Source organism: Carlito syrichta, unplaced genomic scaffold (genome assembly GCF_000164805.1).
Source record: "Carlito syrichta isolate Samal-C Ts95f unplaced genomic scaffold, Tarsius_syrichta-2.0.1 Scaffold307338, whole genome shotgun sequence".
NCBI classification, from domain to species: domain Eukaryota; kingdom Metazoa; phylum Chordata; class Mammalia; order Primates; family Tarsiidae; genus Carlito; species Carlito syrichta.
The window spans coordinates 440,877-461,441 of record NW_007251434.1 but is presented as its reverse complement, the minus strand read 5'-3'; positions in this window follow the sequence as shown (position 1 = coordinate 461,441).

Below are 20,565 nucleotides of genomic sequence, written 5' to 3'. Positions count from 1 at the left end.
GAGTAGCCGGAATTACTGGCACACGCTACCATGCCCGGGTGATTTTTTGATTTATTGTAGAGATGAGGTCTCGCTGCCCAGGCGGGTCTCGAACCCGCGGGCTCAGGCAATCCACTCACCTCAGCCTCCCAAAGGCACGGGATTATAGGCTGAGCCACCGAGCCCAGCTGCCAGATTTCTTAATTCCAAAGATGACAAATTAAAGTTTGAAGTGAGTTAGCTTCTGCATTGTCACAGTGAACATGAATGACTGGGGGAAACCAGCTTTGACTTTGACTCTATAACTCTTCCAAGAGTTTTCCATTCTTACTCCTCTCCCATCCGTCTCCAAGCCTTGTTCTCTAATTTCCTGCTCTCTGCTTCTGTTTCCTCTCAGTTTGTTTCCTCTCCATTTTCATAAATAAAAAATACAAAATGGTGTCCAAAGACCCCGTGTTTTGTTTGGGTCTTAATAGTGTTTTAATTTATTGTAAGCATTAAAATAATTAAGGTGTCTTTTCTCGAAGCATTGTTAGCTCAAATCACACTAGCCATACATTCGAACACAGCACCAATGAACTAGAGCTGAGAAGTCATACAGCATCTTCTTTCCAACTTGCCACAAGTCCAATACTCTGTGCTGTCTCTTATCCCAAACCTACTTCATTCGTTTATGCAATCCCATCTGTGCAGGCATTTGGGTTTAAAACTCCTGTCCCAGAGTCTGATTTCTGCACGACCACTCTGCTAGTGCAGCTTCTTAAAGGTTAATAATGGCTTCTTGTTATCACGAGTGGTCTTTTCGCAGAAATCTTTCTTCTTATATTTCTGTACTGGTTGACTTTAGGGTCCCTTAAAAGAAATTCCTGTCCTCTGGGAGGTACATTGCCCCTGGACAGTCATCCCAGGAATTTCTGTGTTGAAGCAGTCAGTTCTGGTTGTACACCATTTTGCTTGCCACTGAACTTGATCCAAGAATGTTAATTTTGCCATCTGTAAATGTTTGATTTTGTGGCTCTGTTTAAATAGTGGTTTGTGGCTATTCCTTGATTTCACTTTGAGTTCCATTTAGGACTGGACTTTTACCAGTCATTACAAGGATGTGGCGTGTGTGACAGAGAGGCACTGAGGTGGTGACTGGGAGGCATGGGTGTTGGTTCTCTCCTTCCTACTTAGTAGATGTGTGACTTTGGAAATATCACAACCTTTCTGGGAGGCAGAATCTCTTCATCTTTATGTAATTTTCACTGGAGTTTACTGTACATTATCTAATTTGAAACCTATGTTTTACAAAAGAAAAACATTCTGGAAGAAGTGCTTTCCTTTGGTACATGAAGATAGTCTATGACAGAAGGAGGGCTGATAACTCATTTGTCCTTATTCCCCATGCACATAGCACTCCCTTGTAGGCTCTGCCTTTCTTGAGGTACGCTGTTTTACAATTCTCTGTTTTAAAAACCGGTGATCTCATTTGTGTCAGCTTCAACCTACCTCACAAATGACATTCACCAACTGAGTAAAAAATACTGTAAGGAGTGGGCTTTTGTTTATTTAGGCTTCGCTGCTTCCATTTTTCATGTTCAGTTTTATAATTAGAACCTTATCAGGGTCCACTATATCACCACTGGTTGGGGACTTAATTGATAACACATGTGTACCTCTAATTATATATAGGTAAGCATACAATTTATAATCCAAACCTGAAAATTTTTGAGAAAGAAAGTAGCATGTCATTATTAACTACTCTTGAACAACACATAGATTTAGACAGTGATTCCCTTCACTATATATAGCATTAGCACAGTGCCTGGAAAACAGGAAGAGTTCGATAAATGGTGACTTTTAAAAGGAGCCCTATCAAAAGAGTTGAAAAGAGTTGATAATTTACTGAAGTGTACACTTAAGAGCTGCTCTCTTCAAAATTAGCAAAGAGCAATGAGCTTCTGGTGAGAAAAATGCTGTCTTTCTTATTCTTGTTCTGTATATGATGTGGCATCTGAAGTCTACTAGACTTTCCACTGAGAACCAAACTGGGAGTGTGAGAAATTTTTGTAGGCAACCTTACAGGAGAAGATTTTTTCGAAGGAGATGAACTTGGGAGACAGGGCTGGGGCTACAGAAAAATAATCAGTGCACAACCGATAATATTGGAACTAATATAACAAAATTCTAGAATTCATAGAGGATCATATTTGTCTTCCAGGTTACCTGAAATATTTGTTATTGTTTAGTCTTATTTTCATGGAGGAAGAGCCTGAAGTTGAGAATGTTTTTAAAGTGGTTTATCCCAGGTGACTTTCCCAAGATTAGAAAGTTACGTTCCCAATTTCTAATCCATATCTCAAGGAACACAGAGCTTGCTTCCTTACTGGTGTTCTGTAGGATTATCTGTGATGCAAGACTACCTTTGTAAGCTATCATTTTCCTGGGGAGCAGGCATGCTGAGAAGCAATCCATTTTATCCCTCCCCTCCAACTTGAGACTCGCCCCCTGATCTCTGAGATTTGATTGCTAATGTTTCAGCACCAGTTGCAACCCGATCCTTCAGCGAGCACAGCTGAGCAAAATTAATCTAATTTTTTTAGCCTTTGCACCCTAGATATCAATCTCCTGGGCAGTTAGTGCTGCCTGAGCCAGGCATGGATTCCAGAGCCCCTTATCACTGTCCCCTTTGTACTCCAGTCCTCGAGCTGCAACCTGCCCCATGGGCACCACAGAGCTACAAAAACATTTGTCCCCACAGCCGACTGGCTTCCTCAGGCCAGTGCACCTAATGAGCTGGCCGTTGCCCGTAAATCAAGTCAAGCATACACAGTTCAGGCTTTCATCAGGTGAGCCCCGTTCAGCAATGCCTTTGAAGGAGGGGCCTCTGTGGGCTGCAGAGGCTGCACACTGCCCAGATAAACACCCCATCTCAAAGATGTTGTTCTGTTTTGCAGACAGGCTTGTCGTTAGTGGGAGGAAACGTGTTGGGTTGCCAAGTACCAGGAGGGGACTGATTTGACTTAGGAGCCAAGGGAAAGAAATACACACACTCACACACACCCTCCCAAAGAACCCAACTGAAGACATGAGTAAAACAGAAGGAACGAAGTCTTCCGTCTCATCCCCTCACCCAGGGTCCTGCCAGCACCAGTCAGCTGTCTTCTCTGATGGGATCTGTCAGGAGGACCTGGAACAATGTTTCAGAATGACTGCCAGCCTGAGCCTATCCTCCAGTGCCTTCTCATTCTTTTCTTGCTGAGGCTTTCCCAGGCTCCTCTGTTTGTTTAGTGTCTTCTGTGTCTTTCTCCTGCACTTACAGTTGAGAGTGATCCACTCATTTACTTCCAGTAAGGAAAAAAATCGCTATGCTAGCTGATATTCATTTACTTTCTTTACCCACCTAAGGAAAACTATTTTCTGCTTTGACTTTGAATCTCTCTCCACTTAGTACTTAGTAAGTACTCAGTAAATTCTATAATGGGTTTTTTAAATTTCTTTAGAATGACTTCATTTTATTCATTAATAATAATGATATTCTGTAAATATGTACCAGGTGGCTAATATGCATCAGATGCTATTCTAGGTGCTAGGAATAGAGTAATAAACTATAGAGACAAACACCTATATTCTATGAGGGGAGGCAGACAATCCAATGGGAAAGCAAATATAATGTAATCAGTAATTATAAATAAGATTTGAATGGGAGAGGAGATAATGAGGGTTGTTGCTGGTGATGGCAGTGGGGATGTTTTCAAGAAGGCATCGAGTAAGTTCTCTATAGAAAGATCACATTCAAGCTGAAGCTAAGTTGAGGTGAGGAAACAAGGTACTTAAAGTAAGAACACTCCAGGCTGAAGACTACCAAATGCAAATGTCCCAAGGTGGGATGAGATGAGGACCTTGAGGAATAGAGAGAAGAGCAAGGAGGAGGGATCATGGTGAGGGAGGAGACTCCTGGAGGAAATGGAGTTGGAGAACAGGTAGGAGACATGCATGAGTGTGGGAGGTAAGACCAGACAGGGCCCATGCCAGCCTCCAGGTGAGGGTGGTCTATGTGTTACCTCGTTTAATTCTCAGGTACACAATCTCATGGAGATAACATTTTCATCCTCTGTACAGGTGTGCAAACAAGGGCTCAAGGTGGCCAAATGATTTGCTGGAGTTCACATAGATGCTAAGTGACAGAACCAGGATTTGAAGCCAGAGCTCAATTCTAAACTGTCTTATTCATCATAGCTTCCAGTCACCCTGGCCTTAAGGAGATGATTATTTTGTTTGGGTGATGGAATTTAATCATATGAACAATGAGAGAACAGAAAATATAACTTATGCTCATTTGAATTGTACAGTGCGGGTGGTAGCCTCTTTACCATTTCCATTTCTTTGTTTTGTTTTTGGCAGCAGACCCTTCTTTTATACCCAAGACAGTCTTATGTTAGATATGAAGATCTGGGCCAATTGTGTCAGGTGGGCCATTGCACAAGTCGGTGTGGAAAAGTTCTATATAATTTTAGGGGCTAGTAAAGTCAGTCCTGTTAATCTAAATCAGTGTTGCCCAAACTGTAGTCATTTATCTTAGCATTATTTATCTTTTTTTTAACTTTTAATTTTTGTATTTTAAAGATGTGGGGTACAATTCAGGGTTAGGTATGCAAATGTTCATTATGCAGGTCCCCTTGTTGATGAGGTGCGCCCCCCTTCCCCAGGCAGACTCCCATTACCGCCTATCCCGTGTCCCTGCTCCCCTCCTGGCAGCTTCTTGCTACTGCCCATCCTTTTCTTATGATAATTGTTCAAGGTCTGCTTATGAGTGAGAACATGTGATACTCAGCTATTTGTTTCTGTGAAAGATCACTCAGTATTATAGACTCTAAGTCCATCCAGGTTGTTGTGAAGTTCATGATTTTGTTCTTCTTTATGGCTGCATAATATTCCATCATGTATATGCACCACATTTTAAAAAATCCAGTCCTCTTTTGATGGGCAGCACAGTTGGTTCCATGTTCTTGCTACTGTGAACAACGCTGCGATAAACATACGTGTGCAGGTATCTTTTTTATAGAGTGATTTGAGTTCTTCTGGGTATATTCCCAGTAGGGGATTGCGGGGTCGTGTGGAAGGTTGATTTTTAGATCTTTTATGAATTGCCACACTGTTTTCCACAGAGGCTGTACTAGTTTACACTTCCACCAACAGTGTAGAAGTGTTCCCCTTTTCACCGCATTCTCTCCAGTATCTGCTGTTTTTTGAGTTATTGATGATAGCCATCCTGACTGGAGTTTGGTGGCAGTTTTAAAACTTTCAATAATTTCCTATTGTGACCTGAGTAAAGAATTGATTCCTTCCTTGGACATGCAAGATCTTCCCCAACATACTTCAATCTATTTTTGTTTTATAATTTTTAGACTCCACTCCATATAAATTGGATGCCCTGACTCAAACAATTTTCATCTGGAATCTTTGTTTACGGATTGTTGTTTCCATTTCTATAATTCCCTCCCCATCATCTCTAACTCAAAATTTCACTTAAGGCATAGTCTAACTACTCTATTTCATATGAATTCATAAAAATGCAGGGATATAATATCTGAAGGCTTCATCTTGTATCACATTTCACTAAGGTGTTATAAAGCCAAGTTTTAAAATAAGTGAGAGGAGGTCTGTTTGTAGACACACTAGCTTTGCTCTCATGACTCTGCCATCATGTAGGGAACTATGTATCATCCATCTCTGGATTTCTTGCAAGGCCCAATAGGGTATTTGTAACAATAATTTGAATAACTGTGTAATATTTTGTTTTTACTAGGAGAGAAGCCAATGGTTGACAGAGTAAAATTCACTGTTTGAGGAGCTGAAAAAAGTCACTGGCCACATTATTAACCCTCCAGAGGAAAGGGAAGAAATGGCTTTCATTGGCCTCTGTTCCACAGTTTCATTAATCACTTTTACTGTCAAATATTACTTCCTTTTGTCAAATTTTCAGGAGTATTCATTAGAAACTTTTCTAATCACAACTCATTTCTTGTATATGTTTATTAAGATCCTGAAGTCCTTAGTAATAATAAGGAAGTAAATGTTTTACTATCTTGAGATTATTAATCCTTATGAGTAAACTCACCTGAGTAATATACATTTCCTGGTAAAGGGGAGAGTTTCCTGTGTTTCCCTGAAGTGCGCCTCAGGCTTGCTATGTGCCAATTACACTGAGATGAGAAAAGACAGATGGCTATGGATGCAGGTGTGAGAAGAACTGATAAGATAGATACATTTTGATTCATATCTTCAGAAGCTGGAATAGATTTTGAATCTCTTAACTATTACCTAGGGCTAGAACAGGAAGTTCAAGAAATATCAGAATCACTAACTATATTAAAAAAGAATCATGCTAAACCTAGTCTCTAATAATTAGGAGATATGTTTACAGTTCATATTTAACAACTTAATTCTTGACAATTAAAAAACCATAATGAATTATTCTAGATATGTAGAAAAGCAAGGGTGCAGAATTATTATCACTGGAATATTTAACAACTTAATTCTTGACAATTAAAAAACCATAATGAATTATTCTAGATATGTAGAAAAGCAAGGGTGCAGAATTATTATCACTGGAATCAGTGAGGAAGAAAATATACTGCATATACTAAGTGGTGGTACTACCTTAGGGGTGACATTCCTTACTGGTGTACCCACTAGACATGAGGTTTACTTGGAATTGCATGGAAAAAGACACAGGGAAATGTTCTCCCATTACAAAATCCACCATGATTAGCTAGAATGTTGTGGAAACCACTATAGCTCTTGGCCTGATGTGGCAAGTGGCTTCTATGACCTATCCTTGTATTCTCCCAAGCTTGGTCCTTCTGTCTGTCAGAACTTCAATTTCAGTCAGTCGTGGACATTTGCTTTTCCCTTGACAAATGATTTTTGTCTGCTCGAGCCGGGGACAGTCATGGGTGCCTTTGAAAAGAGCTTCCTTCCATCTCCCACCCCATGGAGATGTAATACATGTGGCATAGCCACTGATGCCTTTGGAAAGAGCCTCCTTCCACCTCCCACCTCGCGGCCATGTGGTACCACTGGCGCCGACCAGCCCCAGAAGTTCTTGCTCAGAACTTCTGGGCATCTCTGTCAAAGACCATTTGTGACAGGACCTGAGAAAAATAACAAAGCAGCCCTCCCCTCAAGCCCTCCAAGGAATGTGAAAACTGGAGTGGGGACACATAGGTTCTTTGTAACCTCAGGTACAGAGTGTCAGCTCCCTTCTCTGGCTGGCAGGGCTAAGTGACAGAATACAATGAAATGCTAAATTGGGCTGCTTTGGGTGACTCAGGACAGAGGATGCATTTTATTTAAAGAAAGTAACATTGTACCTCCTGCCAAACTGAGGTAATTTCCTTCCCCTTTCTATACTTCCTAGTGTTCCAGATTTATACATTTTTACAGTGTTTGCCAGAGCTCACCTGAAGAAAGCAATTCTCAAATTAAAAAAACTTAAAGAAATATTTTTGTTCAGGGCTCAGACCCATAAAGAATAACTACCATAGGTTTAAAAAAATCCCAACCTAATTTTACAGCTAATTACTTATATAAACCAAATAAACAGACTAGGTTTGTCTCACTGAAAAAAAAGGTCATGAGCATATAACTCACCCTCAAGTTCCATAGATTCAATTAGAAAACTCACCCTACTCCATCTTCCCATTGGCTATATGTTTAGTAAGTTATTTTATCTTTGAAACCATGCTTATGTAAATCTGAATATATGTTTATTTAGGAAACAAGGTAGTGATCACTTTTCAACTACTAGAAAAACAAAGGGTCTGTTTAGAGAACTTCAGATATTTCTTTTTAATGACATATGAACCACAAGAACTTTAATCGGATTCTGGACATTCTCCTAAAAACCAGTAAGGAAATAAATAACCACCTTTCAGGTAAATTGCCTGTTTAAAAGCACCAAACAGTATCAAATAACTAACATCTGGGTTGGGAGAGTTAGTATTTCTCCCCAGAGTTACTCTGGTGGTTGCAAAGTTACCAGGTCATGGCTACAGTTCATATAGGGAACATAGGGACAGAGGGAAATTGCATTTATTGCATCTATTGTGATGGTCCTTTCACACTCATAATTGCAGTCTTCTCCACTACTCAATAGAAGAGCTCCTTTTACAGTTTAGGAAACCAAGGCTGAAAGAGATTAAGTAGCTAACCCAAGATTCCCAAAGCTAAAACGTGGTCTAATATACATACAGTGTTATTGTTGTCCCTTTTTTTGATTAATTTTTAAAATAGTCATTCAATTGAACATTCTTTTTTGTATTCCCTAGAACAAGGAATCATAACACATACATGATAGTCTTCCACGAGAAATCACAGGGTTTTGAAGTTCATTTGTTTATCTACATATCCTTCAATGTTATAATGAATGGTAAAGCTGAACACTTATGTGCAGTAGATGGTATGTTGGTGCAGAAAGAGAACGATTCATTCTATATTGGGTGAGCAGAGTTGTTGTTCATTCTAAAGCAGTGGCCCCAATCTTTTTCAAGTAAAAACTTCTTTTATTTGTAAAAAAGATTTGGGTATCCCATAATACTGGTTTGTTTTAGTTGAGAAAATTCATTTACACCAAAACTTGATAATCACTTGAAATAAATATTTTATTTAACTGTTAGTTTAAACTAAACTTAATTTAAAGTTGCCTCCTTGCATATTTTAAGTTTGACCCAAAAGTTTTTCCATATGTAGTGAATCTAACTGGATGTGTAAACAGACTGTAACCTACTCTTGTGCCAGTCACCGAGTTTCAGTCAATCAAAAACAGCCAACTGTTCTAACAGTGCTCAAATAAAACAAATGCTGAGCTTTAATTGACCTAGCTGTTTCTGTACTTCACTTCTGTTTCCCGAACGTCACTTTCCATTTTCTGACTGAATCTTCTGCCATGCTGCAGCACAGAGTTGCCCTAAACCTATTTTGATTTGAGAGGCTTTCCGGTTTGAGAATCATTCTCTGCTTAATTAAAATATGTTGAATTTAATTTGTCTAAAATTTTTCTTTTACTAACCTCATCTATAAGTATTGGCAAAGTCTTAATCTATATATTGGCGATGACAGTGTGCCTAGAAATCTAGACTCCTGGTTGCAGGATCATTCTCTTCCCAGGTATCAATGACCCACAGGCTGAGAACCATTGTTTTAAAGATCAGTAAAGAAGGAAAATGTCTGAAATAAGGAGGTGCTAATCTGCACTTGGCCTTGAAGAGGAGGAGCTCTGAGGAGGTAGTAACTTTAAAAGTAAAGGGCACGGGGTGCAATCGATACTGACTTACAGAAGTTGTTTAGTGGGTTAAATATCACTACTGCCTGTGAAAATTTCCTGGGGCTGCCATAACAAATCACAACAAATTGGATGACTTAACATGACATAAATGGTTCCTTTCATATCTCATTTCTGGAGGCCAGAAGTCCACAATTAAGGTGTAGGCAGGACTGTGCTCCATCTTAAGAATCTAAGGGAGACTCCTTCCTTGCTTTTTCCAACCTCTGGCGGCTCTTGGTATTCCTTGACTTGTGACTGATTCATGCCAATCTCTACTATCCATTTTACATGGCCTTCTCTTCTTCCCCTTGTCTTCTTCTCTTTTGCCTGTTATATGAACACTTGAGATCCTTAACTTAATTGAATCTGTAGAGACCTCATATTCATGTGCTCCAGTTGGGGTGTGGACATATTTTTTTGAGAGGGAGTACAATTCAACTCACCACATAGTCAACAACTCACTTATTGCCCTTGGTTTAGTACAAGGAAAATGACCATATCTAGACAATTAGAAAGTGATGGTTTGAGATCAAGGTTGGTGGAGAGGACTGGATTCATGTGTTCTAGTGACCACTAAAGTATACTTGGTTCATCTAAAGGCTAACTTCTATAAAGATACCTTATCTAGAAATACACTAAAACATAGAATGATTTTAATTTTTTTCTAGTTTTATTAGCAATGTACAGTCACTAGAATATTCTTGAGAATATCAAACCCTCAAAAAGTGAAAATGAAAGAAACTATTTCTTTTATAACCCCGAAAGTGATAAATTTTGGAATGTTTCCTGCCTCTTTTCTCTCTGCCTTGATCTCTCCCTTTTGATATTAAACTCCATCAATTAGACTCCAATAATTTAATCAAGTTAAATTATTTACATTTAATTCAGCTCCATGTTTAGTTTTTTTTTTTTTTTTTGAGTTGGAGTCTCACTCTGTCGCCCAGACTGGAGTGCAGTGGCCGCTCTCGTCCACTGCAGCCTCGACCTGCTGGGCTCCAGCGATCCTTCCGCCTCAGTCTTCCAAGTAACCGGAACTACAGGCATGCGCTACCACGCCCGGCTGATTTTTTGATTTATTGTAGAGATGAGGTCTCGCTGCCCAGATGGGTCTCGAACCCGCGGGCTCAGGCAATTCACTCATCTCAGCCTCCCAAAGGCGCGGGATTACAGGCTGAGCCACCGAGCCCGGCTAGTTTTTTTTAAATGGGATACTAATACTTTAATATATACAATGCCACTTGGTATCTATTAATGCAGAGTCAAGATTTATATATTTCCATTTCTAAAATAATACTTGTATTTTTTATAAGATGAAATAGTATTTTTCCATAAACGATTCATATCTTGATCATATCTTCAATATAATCCTGTGCTCTAGTCAATTTAAGACAAACTAAACAAAATAATAACTTAATCATGTCATAGATTAGAAATGAAGGAGGAGAGATGCCATTTTACATATCTGAAAATAAATTATTCACCTTGTCATCACACAACACAATCATTACTACTACCATTATCAACACCCTTCCTTCCTTCCTCTAATTGTTCTTAATGCAAGGAAAGTAAGTGCTTTATTCAGTTTATATAATCTCATTTAGTATCACCATAGCCTGACTTCTGAAAATAACGGTTACTGGAGTTTTTGATGCTTGGTTTATTCCAGGCAATGTTGCATGCATTTTCTCTCATTCCTTAACTTATTCACATTGCCTACTTAGATGTCTACTTTCTAACTTCACTCTTTATTACCTTATTTAATTTTTGACTCTGTTTACAAAGTAAGTTTTCACATTTTCACTTTAATGAAAAGGAAGCAATTTTTGCCAGGGATCCTCATTCTGGAGATGTTGGGGAGCAATAAAACAACGAGCTTGCCATTTAGCAAAGAGTATCTATTACGTCAAAAACAAATACCCCAGTGCTGTTTTTCTTTCATTTTGCTTTTTCTTTTCTGATATATCCAAATGGTGAAAACTACAGCTAATCTCACATTAGACCCAGAAAAATGTGTAAAGTAATTGACTCTATAAAAACATTTGGTGAAAGCATGTTATAATGATTTACAAAATACTTTATATAAACCTGCCATAATTCTATTTAAAATTAAATTTCATCCCAACATGTGTTGTTTTACTGTACAGGTAACTGACATTTTTAAAAAATGATAACTAGAAGTGCATCCTAGTACATTTTTCCAAAAAGTATATCATGTCTAGTGTGTGTGTGTATATTCTTTTTACTGCATACAAACATATGTTTTTTAAAATCAAAATTAGGTTATGAACATTTCCTTGTGTTTCTTTTTTAATGTGTACATGGTTGTATAGAATTTTGTTTTTTATATTATTATTTTTAAATTCATTTTTTGACTACATTTTTTATAATAAGCAAAGCAGAAAGTGATTTGTACTAATATTTGTACCATCTCTGATTGCTTTTGCAGCAGATACTCCTAAATAGATCTATTATGTCAAAAATTATAAACATTTTAATGTTCTTGATAAAAAACTGCATGTTTGTGCTTCAGAAATAGTTTACCAATTTACACTTTTACTAGCATTTCTGATTTTTCATATCATTGCAAGAAAGGAGTATTTTTTTTTTTTACAAATTTGCTATTGTTGTAGAAGGAAAATTATACTTCACTTTTATTTAGTATTCTTTATTATTACTGTGAAAGAACATCTTTAAAAACTTGTGTCTTAGTTTTGCATATTTTTTGTGATATTTTCTCTTGGGACCCTAAATTTTTAAAAAATTTATTTTAGATATAAATATATATACATATATACACATACATAAACATACATATACACACACATATATGTGTGTGAATAGAGAGACTGAGTGTTGTTTGTACATAAATACGATTTTCAGAGGAAAAACATTTCTTTATTTCTCTATGGTGATAAAATGATACCCGTACTGCATTTGATTTTCTCATAACATTTTATAAGGAAATATTTTTGAATGATGGAGTCCACAAAGGGCAGTACTGTGATGCTGATGATGCTGACTGCTGTGATAATTTGAGAAATATAGTAATAAAATGACAAGTACCTTGACAATCTTGGATGTCATTCTGAAACAGTGAAAATAAACACTTCCTCCATAGGAATTAGTACCAAAGAATATTTTCCAATATTCTAGCCATTTCTATTTTTAAACTAAATTATAGAGCATTTGGAGATGGTTATTTTCACGGGAGAACATTTTCCTAAATGTTTTTCAATGTCTTTGCTCTAAAATTCAGATGATTCTTCTACCTTCTGGATATGGTGATAAGGAATGGCATTCCTATATTAGCACCATATTTGGCATGTGCAACAGATCTTTCTTAATGATAATACTTATTATGGTAATTCTGCACCTATACCCTTTTCAAGTACAGGGCTCAAGCTTCCATACATATTTGAGTGTGAGACCTGGCAGTTGGGCAGGCTTGCTAGGCTAGCCTGGGTTACCCATTACTCCCTAGCACCTTCCCATGTTTCTAAGTCTGTTTTTGCATTAGAGCCACAGGAAAGTCCTCTTCTGTTCAAGTTTGGATATGGCAACAGTAATATATGAAATCTTCTCCTGGGCGAATAATCTCCATTTCTCAGGGATCAGCAAAGAATTAAACAAAGACTGAATGGAGGCTTTAGGAATATAACAAAGAACCTAAGATGGCATCTGAAGCAGCACAAGACTGGGCAAATATCAGAAACTTCCGACAATTTCATCCATACTGGGACGACAGGGCGTAAAGGAATAGGAAATAGGTCAGAGTATAGGGAGTCATAATTGGGGACCAGCAAAGAGAGGGACTTCTCCCTGAGGGTGGATTAGGGAAAATCTAGGTGAAGTTCCTTTCACAGAATCTGCTGCTTTTTATAGGGTCTCAGTCTCTACTGGGGCTAATGAAGGGTCCTTAGAAGAACTGAGTTAGGTAGGAAATATGAGAACAATTGGTTGCCATGGTGACTTTGAGGCAATGTAAAATACACTGAAGTGTTTTTTGAATTATTACAAATGTATTTTATTATTATATATTATGAGAGTTAAAGCTGTCTTTATTTCTAGTTCTTTAAACATATGTGGACACTTAACAACAACATTGGATTGCCTAGAATTTATCCACCATAAAGAATAATAAAAGATTTTATTATGTGGCTTCTGTCTCTTAGATTTTAATTACTTTAAGAGTAAGGAACTGATTTTCCTACTTCATTTGGCCTCCCAGCAAGCTGCAGCTGGAAATGGATTCTGAAGGCTTAGAAAAGGTAATCTATCTCTGAAAGTCACAGCAGACCAGCTCACTAAGCAGGATCTGGCCTTATATTTCAAATCCTGTGGTGAGAGACTTGATCTTGACTTGGTATACTTTGAACTAAGCATAACTTTAGCATTAGTCTTAGTGACTACACTTATCAATCAAGTCATTTTGTAGTTGAATCAGTTATTTGACTTGTTAAATGAATAACCATAAACTGGTTTACCTGAAGTTCATTTTAGGAGCCAAACTTCAACTTACTAATCACCCTAGGATCAGCCTTCATGCTGCACAGAGATGTATGTCTGCAGGCAATAAATTATTACATTATTCTTTGTTTTGGAATGATATTTATTAATGATTTTAGCCCTCTGGTGAGAATGTGTTTTATACTCTCCCATTTGTTTTCAATCCACTTTAGGTATGTAAGTTGCAGGAATCCACAGTCATAGTCTAACTTCTTTGGTTAATTCTATGTTTCCTTTAAAACAAATCTGGTATAATTTTTGAGGGTTCATTTATTATACTCTGTGACCCTTTTAAAACAATCTCTGATGTGACTACTAAAATTTTGCATTAAAAATACCAATTTTCTTGTAAAACAACTTCTAAGAAAACTAAGAGGGTACATTGACTCTCACACAGAAGTTGGACACCTAAATACCCCACTAACAGCTTTAGATAGATCATTGAGGCAAAAAACCAAAAGAATATCTAAAACTTCAACTTAATGCTCAATCAAAGTATTTAATAGACATCTACAGAACACTTCACCCAACATTTGCTGAGTATATGTTCTTCTCATCAGCACATAGAACATATTTCAAGATTGGTCATATTCTTGGACATAGATCAAGCATGGACAAAGTTCAAAAGATCAAAATAATACCATGCAATATCTCAGATCACAGTGGAATAAAAATAAATATCTCTACCAATAAGATACCCCCCAAAACACACAAAGACATGGACACTAAACAACATTCTGCAGAATGACTTCTCAACATAGAAATCAAGAAAGAAATAAAAAGATTTCTGGAAACAAATGAAACCAAGACACATCTTATCAGAATCTCTGGGATTCCATGAAAACAGTTTAATACTGCTTTCATGCATTTCATTCATAGCATTGCATGCACACATCAAAAACCAGAAAGATCACAAGTAGACAGACAACCTAATGTCACATTTAAAGGAGCAGGAAAGACTAGATTACCTAAATCCTCCTTCGGCAGAAGGATCCACATCACCAAGATAAAAATAACAATTGCAGGACATAGAAGACACAAATATCATAGAAAGGAACAACAAAGACTAAAAGCTGGTTCTTTGAAAAGATAAATAAAATTGATGGACCCCTGGCCATACTGACAAAAAAATAAAATAAAATCAAGAAAGAGGGAGAGAGAAAGTCTAGATAAACACAATTAGAAACACAAAAGGCAATGTCATGACCTTGAAAAAAATTCAAAAGATTGTCAGAGATTACTCTAAAAACCTGTATGCAAATAAACTAGAAACCTAAAGAAAATGGAAGGAAGACTTTCATATCACACGGCTGAAACAAGAAGAAATTGAAGGCTGAAACAAGAAGAAATTGAAAGTCCAAACAGACCAATAACAATCAGGAAATCAACTCAGTCATAAGAAATCTCCCCACCAAAAAAAGCCCCAGACTTGATGGCTTCCCAGCTAATTGAGAAAGGTGTAATTCTCCCTAACACATTTTATAAAGCTAACATCATACTGATACCCCAACCTGGAAAAGACCCAACAAGGAAAGAAAATAACAGGCCAATCTCCATGAAGAGCATAAACACAAAAATTCTAAACAAGATTCTGGCAAATCAGATCTCAAAACACATATCAGGGATCATCCACTATGACCAGGTGGGCTTCATTCCTGGGATGCAGGGCTAGTTCAACATTCACAAGACCATAAATGTAACTCAGTATATCAACAGATGTTAAACCAAGAACCACATGATTATATCATTAGATGAAGAAAAAGCATTTGACAAAATCCGGCATCTTTTCTTGATAAAAACCCTTGAGTATCCAGGCATAGAAGGAACATTTATCAAAACATTAAGAGCCATTGATGATAAACCACAGCCAACATTTTGCTCAATGGGCAGAAGTTAGAAGCATTTCCCCTAAGAACAAGAACAGGACAGGAATGCCCACTCTCACCCATCCTGTAAGTCCTAGTCAGACCAATCAGGCAAGAGAAGGAAATCAGGAGTATCCAAATAGGAAAAGAAGAATTTAACATATCCCTCTTTGTGAACAATATGATTCTATACCTAGAAAGCCCTAGAGATTCTTTCAAAAATCTCACACTGATAATCGACTTTGGTAATGTCTTCGGGTACAAAATCAATGTGCAAAAGACAGTTGTATTTCTATCTCAGCAACAAGCAGGCAGAGAACCAAATAAAAAGCACAATCCCACTCACAATAGCCACAAAGAAAAAGAAATACCTTGACATCCACCTAACCAGAGAAGTGAAATACCTTTACAATGAGAACTATAAAACTCTGTTCAAAGAAATCAAAGATGACACAAACAGAAAAACATTCCTTGCTCATGGACTGAAAGAATCAATATTGTCAAGATGTCCACCTACCCAGGGTAATCTATAGATTTAATGCAATATTCCCCAAATTACCAACATCATTTTTCTCAGTCCTGGAAATGACAATACAGAAATTCAAATGGAAACAAAAAAGAGCACAAATACCCAAAACAATCCTCAGCAAAAGGAACAAAGTTGGAGGTATCACTCTTTCAGACTTTGAACTTTACTACAAGGCTTCAGTAACCAAAACAGCCTGGTATTGGTGCAAGTTTAGGCACATAGACCAATAGAATATGACTGAGATTCTGGAAGCAAAAACTCGGTCTCTCAACAAACTTATTTTTGACAAAGCTACCAATAACAACCACTGGGGAAAGAAGACCATATTTTGCAAATGATGCTTCAAAAACTGACTAAGCACAGGTGGAAAAATGAAACTGAACCCCTACTAATTACCATATACAAAATTCAATTCTAAATGGATCAAAGGCCTAAATGTAAAACCTCAAACTGTGAGAATCCTAGAGGAAAATGTAGGAAACACTCTTATGCATATTGGAGTAGGCAATAGATTCTTGACCAAGTCCCAAAAAGCGAATGCCATAAAAGCTAAGATAGACAAATGGGACCTCATCCAACTGAAAAGCTTTTGGACAGCAAAAGAAACCATCAAGAGAGTGGGGTGGCAGCCCATAGAATGGGAAAAAATATCTGCAAATTATGTATCTGACAAAGGTCTAATATCCAGGATCAACAATAAGCTCTAATGAAGTGGAAGTAAAAGACCAAACAACCCCATTAAAACGTGACCAGATGGCATGAATAGACACTTTTCAAAAGAAGACATACAGTCAACAGATACATGAAAAAATGCTCAGCCTCACTAATCATCAAAGAAATGCAAATCAAAACCGTAATAAGATACCACCAACTCCAGTAAGGATGGCTATCATTAATAAATCAGAAAACAACAAATGCTGGTGCAGGTGCAGAGAAAAGGCAATGCTTCTACACTGTTGATGGGAGGACAAGCTAGTTCAATCTCTATGGAAAGCAGTGTGGCAATTCCTAAAATAACTAAAAATTGACCTTCCATGTGATCCAGCAGTCCGCCTTCTGAGAATATGCCCAGAGGAACATGAATTGTTCTACAAAAAAGACACCTGCACACACATGTTTATTGCCACACTATTCACAATAGCAAAAATATGAAACCAACCTTATTGCATCAAAAGTGGACTGGATAAAGAAAATGTGATACACACACACACACACACACACACACACACACACACACACACACGATGGAGTTTTACAAGCCACAAAGAAGAACAAATTCATGGACTTCACACCAAATTGTATGGAGTTGGAGACCACCATACTCAGTGATCAATCACAGAAACAAAGAACTGAATACCACATGCACTCCCTCATAAGTGAGACCTGAACATTAGTCACATTAGCACTGGGCCCTGCTAGGGGAAGGAAGGAAAGAAGGGTGGCATGAAACAACACAAAGGGCGCCTGGTCCTATACTGGAGGAGTAAGGGCCAGTTGGAGGCCCAAACTATACCTGTATGTCACCTATATATGTAATCCTTGCTTGTATCCAATATCTCTATAATAAAATAAAACCTAATAGGCCTGGCATGGTGGCTCAAGCCTGTAATCCCAGCACTTTGGGAAGCCAAGGTAAGAGAATTGCCTGAGCCCATGGGTTCAAGAACAGCCTGGGCAACTTGGCAAGACCTCATCTCTACAATAAATCAAAAAATTAGCTGGGCATGGTAGCATGTGCCTGTAGTTCCAGCTACCTGGAAGGATAAGGGGAAAGGATTGCCTGAGCCCAGCAAGTCACTGCTGGAGTGGCCATGAGTGTACCACTGCACTCCAGCCTGGGTGACGGAGTGAGATTCCAACTCAAAATAAATAAATAAATAATAAATGAAAAAACATAGCCCAAGCCCAGATGGCTTTGCTGGTGTATTCTAGCAAACATTCAAAAAATTACTATGAATCCTCTCAAACTCTTTCTTAACACAGAAAAGATGAAATACTTCCCAACTCATTCTGTGAGGCCAGTATTAACCTCAATACAAGAACCAGAAAAATATATTACAAAAATAATGTACCAATATCTTTTATGAGTGTAGAAAGCCTTAACAAAATACTAGTCAACTGAATCTAGTAACATACAAAAAAGATTATATACCCTTACCAAGTGGGAATTATTCCAGGAAGGCGAGGTTGGTTTTACACTGGAAAATCAATTAATATAAAAGCCATGTTAATAGGATAAAGTAGAAAAACCACTTGGTCATTGCAATAGATACAGAATGACATTTGACAAGATCCAACAACTTTTCATGATTAAATAAAAAAATTACTGACTTTTTGACCAGGTGTGGTGGTTCACTTCTATAATCCAACTACCTTGGGAGGCCTGGGCAGAAGGATCACTTAAGACCAGGAGTTTGAAACCAGCCTAGTGAGATCCAATTCTAAAAAGAAAAGAAAAGAAAAGAAAAAAAAATTAGCTAGCTGTGGTGGCATGTACCTGTAGTTCCAGCTACCCAGAGGCCTGATGCAGAAGGATCACTTGAGCCTAGGAGCTTTAGGTTGCTGTGACTGATGACTGCACTGTACTCCAGCCTGAGTGACAGAGTGAGACCCTGCTTCAAAAAAGCAAAGCAAAACAAAACAAAACAAAATCAACATTTAAAAGCAATAGTATTTTTCCAAGGAATTATTTGCCGTCAACATTAATTAAACTGTGCTTTTCTTGATTTTTCAAAGTAAAGGTACTTTTGATAGTAAATTTGTACCCACAACATTGAGAAAAACAGACTTATAGTAAGTTAGATTTGGGTGGGGAAAAGGGAAGTACTTTCTGGAGTATCATTAGTTTTTTCAGACTTTGTAACCACCTCCCAAGAAACATGCTTAAGAACTAGCTCATAATATTTTCTTCAGTACCCATGAAAATATTTTCATGGAAATTTTACTACATGTCATTGCACTTGCTTAAAGTTCTTATTTTGTCTCACAATATTTCCCTTTCAGAAATGGGTATTTTTGAATTTCTGGGAAGATGGCAGCTTAACCAGTTAGGCTGCATGTCCCTGTGTGTGTGAGGGATTGTGTGGACAATTCAGTCTGTATTTCTGTGTATAAGTGGGAGTGTGAGAGGCTGACTGAGTGAGGACTCCAGAGCAAGAGACCAAGGCCCCCTCCTGGTGAAGCCGCTGGTGCTGCAGTTGCTCTGCTTGGACCCTAATGCTTCCCAGAACACAGAAGCTAAGGCCATTTTCTAAAATCAGCAGAGCTTTCCCTGGGAAGAACCACAGTGCTGGACTGAATGCTGGCAGCGGTGGCCATGGAGGGAGTGCAGCAAGGGTGCCTAAGGCAGAAAACAGCTGGGAGAATCCACCCTGAGCCTGGACTGGACTCCAGAGTCTTGCCACAGGATCCTAAGATCCGGAGACTGTGGTAGCTGCTGGAGAGGGAGCTATCAATCCCTTTGGTGACAGGAACAGCAGCCAGCAGGAGAAACTTACCAGACTCTCTAATGCCTGGGAAAAGAAGTGCTCTAGGGCAGCCTCTGTGGAACAGCATAACTGCATCTTGAGACCAGGTGCTATCTCTGTGCTGCATTTGTGCTGCTCTTTACAACCTCGGAGAATATTGCCTCCAGTGCACATGCACTGGTGGATAAAGACAGATGCACAACCCCAGATCATCCACACTCCAACCCGAGCCAGCTGCTGGGTAATAGATGCCAACAGCAGAACTGCCTGAGATGAGAAGGAGGCTGGTTTGTGCCTAACTGACTACCCCCCTCCCCCACCCCCAGTAACAAGTGAAAGAGATCAGAAAGGCAGGGTAGAGACAGAAGGCCCCATTCTTCTGCCATGAACTGGATGCCCTGGGAGCTGTGATAAAACTGGGAGTAGGGGGAGGGAGAAGGGGATGAGATCCCAAGAGATGCTGTGTCAAGTTATTTCAGCCCCTTTCTCTCACACAGGTATGCAACGACCACAATTTCAGGCAGCTGGGGTTGAAGAGTCTAACATCTTAAGTTCCAACAGTGAATAGGGAACCTGCAGTTACAGCCCTGCAGTCACAGAACCCTCTCAAAGAGACATACTAAAGTGTGGTATTTGTTTGTTTGTTTGATTATCTCATTTGGTTGCTTTATTTGGTGGTTGGTTTTCTCTTTCCTACTCTTATTTCCTCTTTTTCTCTCTTCTTCCTCCTTTATTGCCGGAGACCTGCTCCAGCCGGTTCAGGGTACCCCAAAGGTGGAGACTGCGTCGGTGATTGGGGGGAAGAAGAACGAGAGAGAGAGAAAGAAAGAGACTGGACTCCAGTCTAGTGCAGAAGCGATGTGTGTTACTGGGAATTACAACGGGTCTTTTATACACAAAGTCAGATGT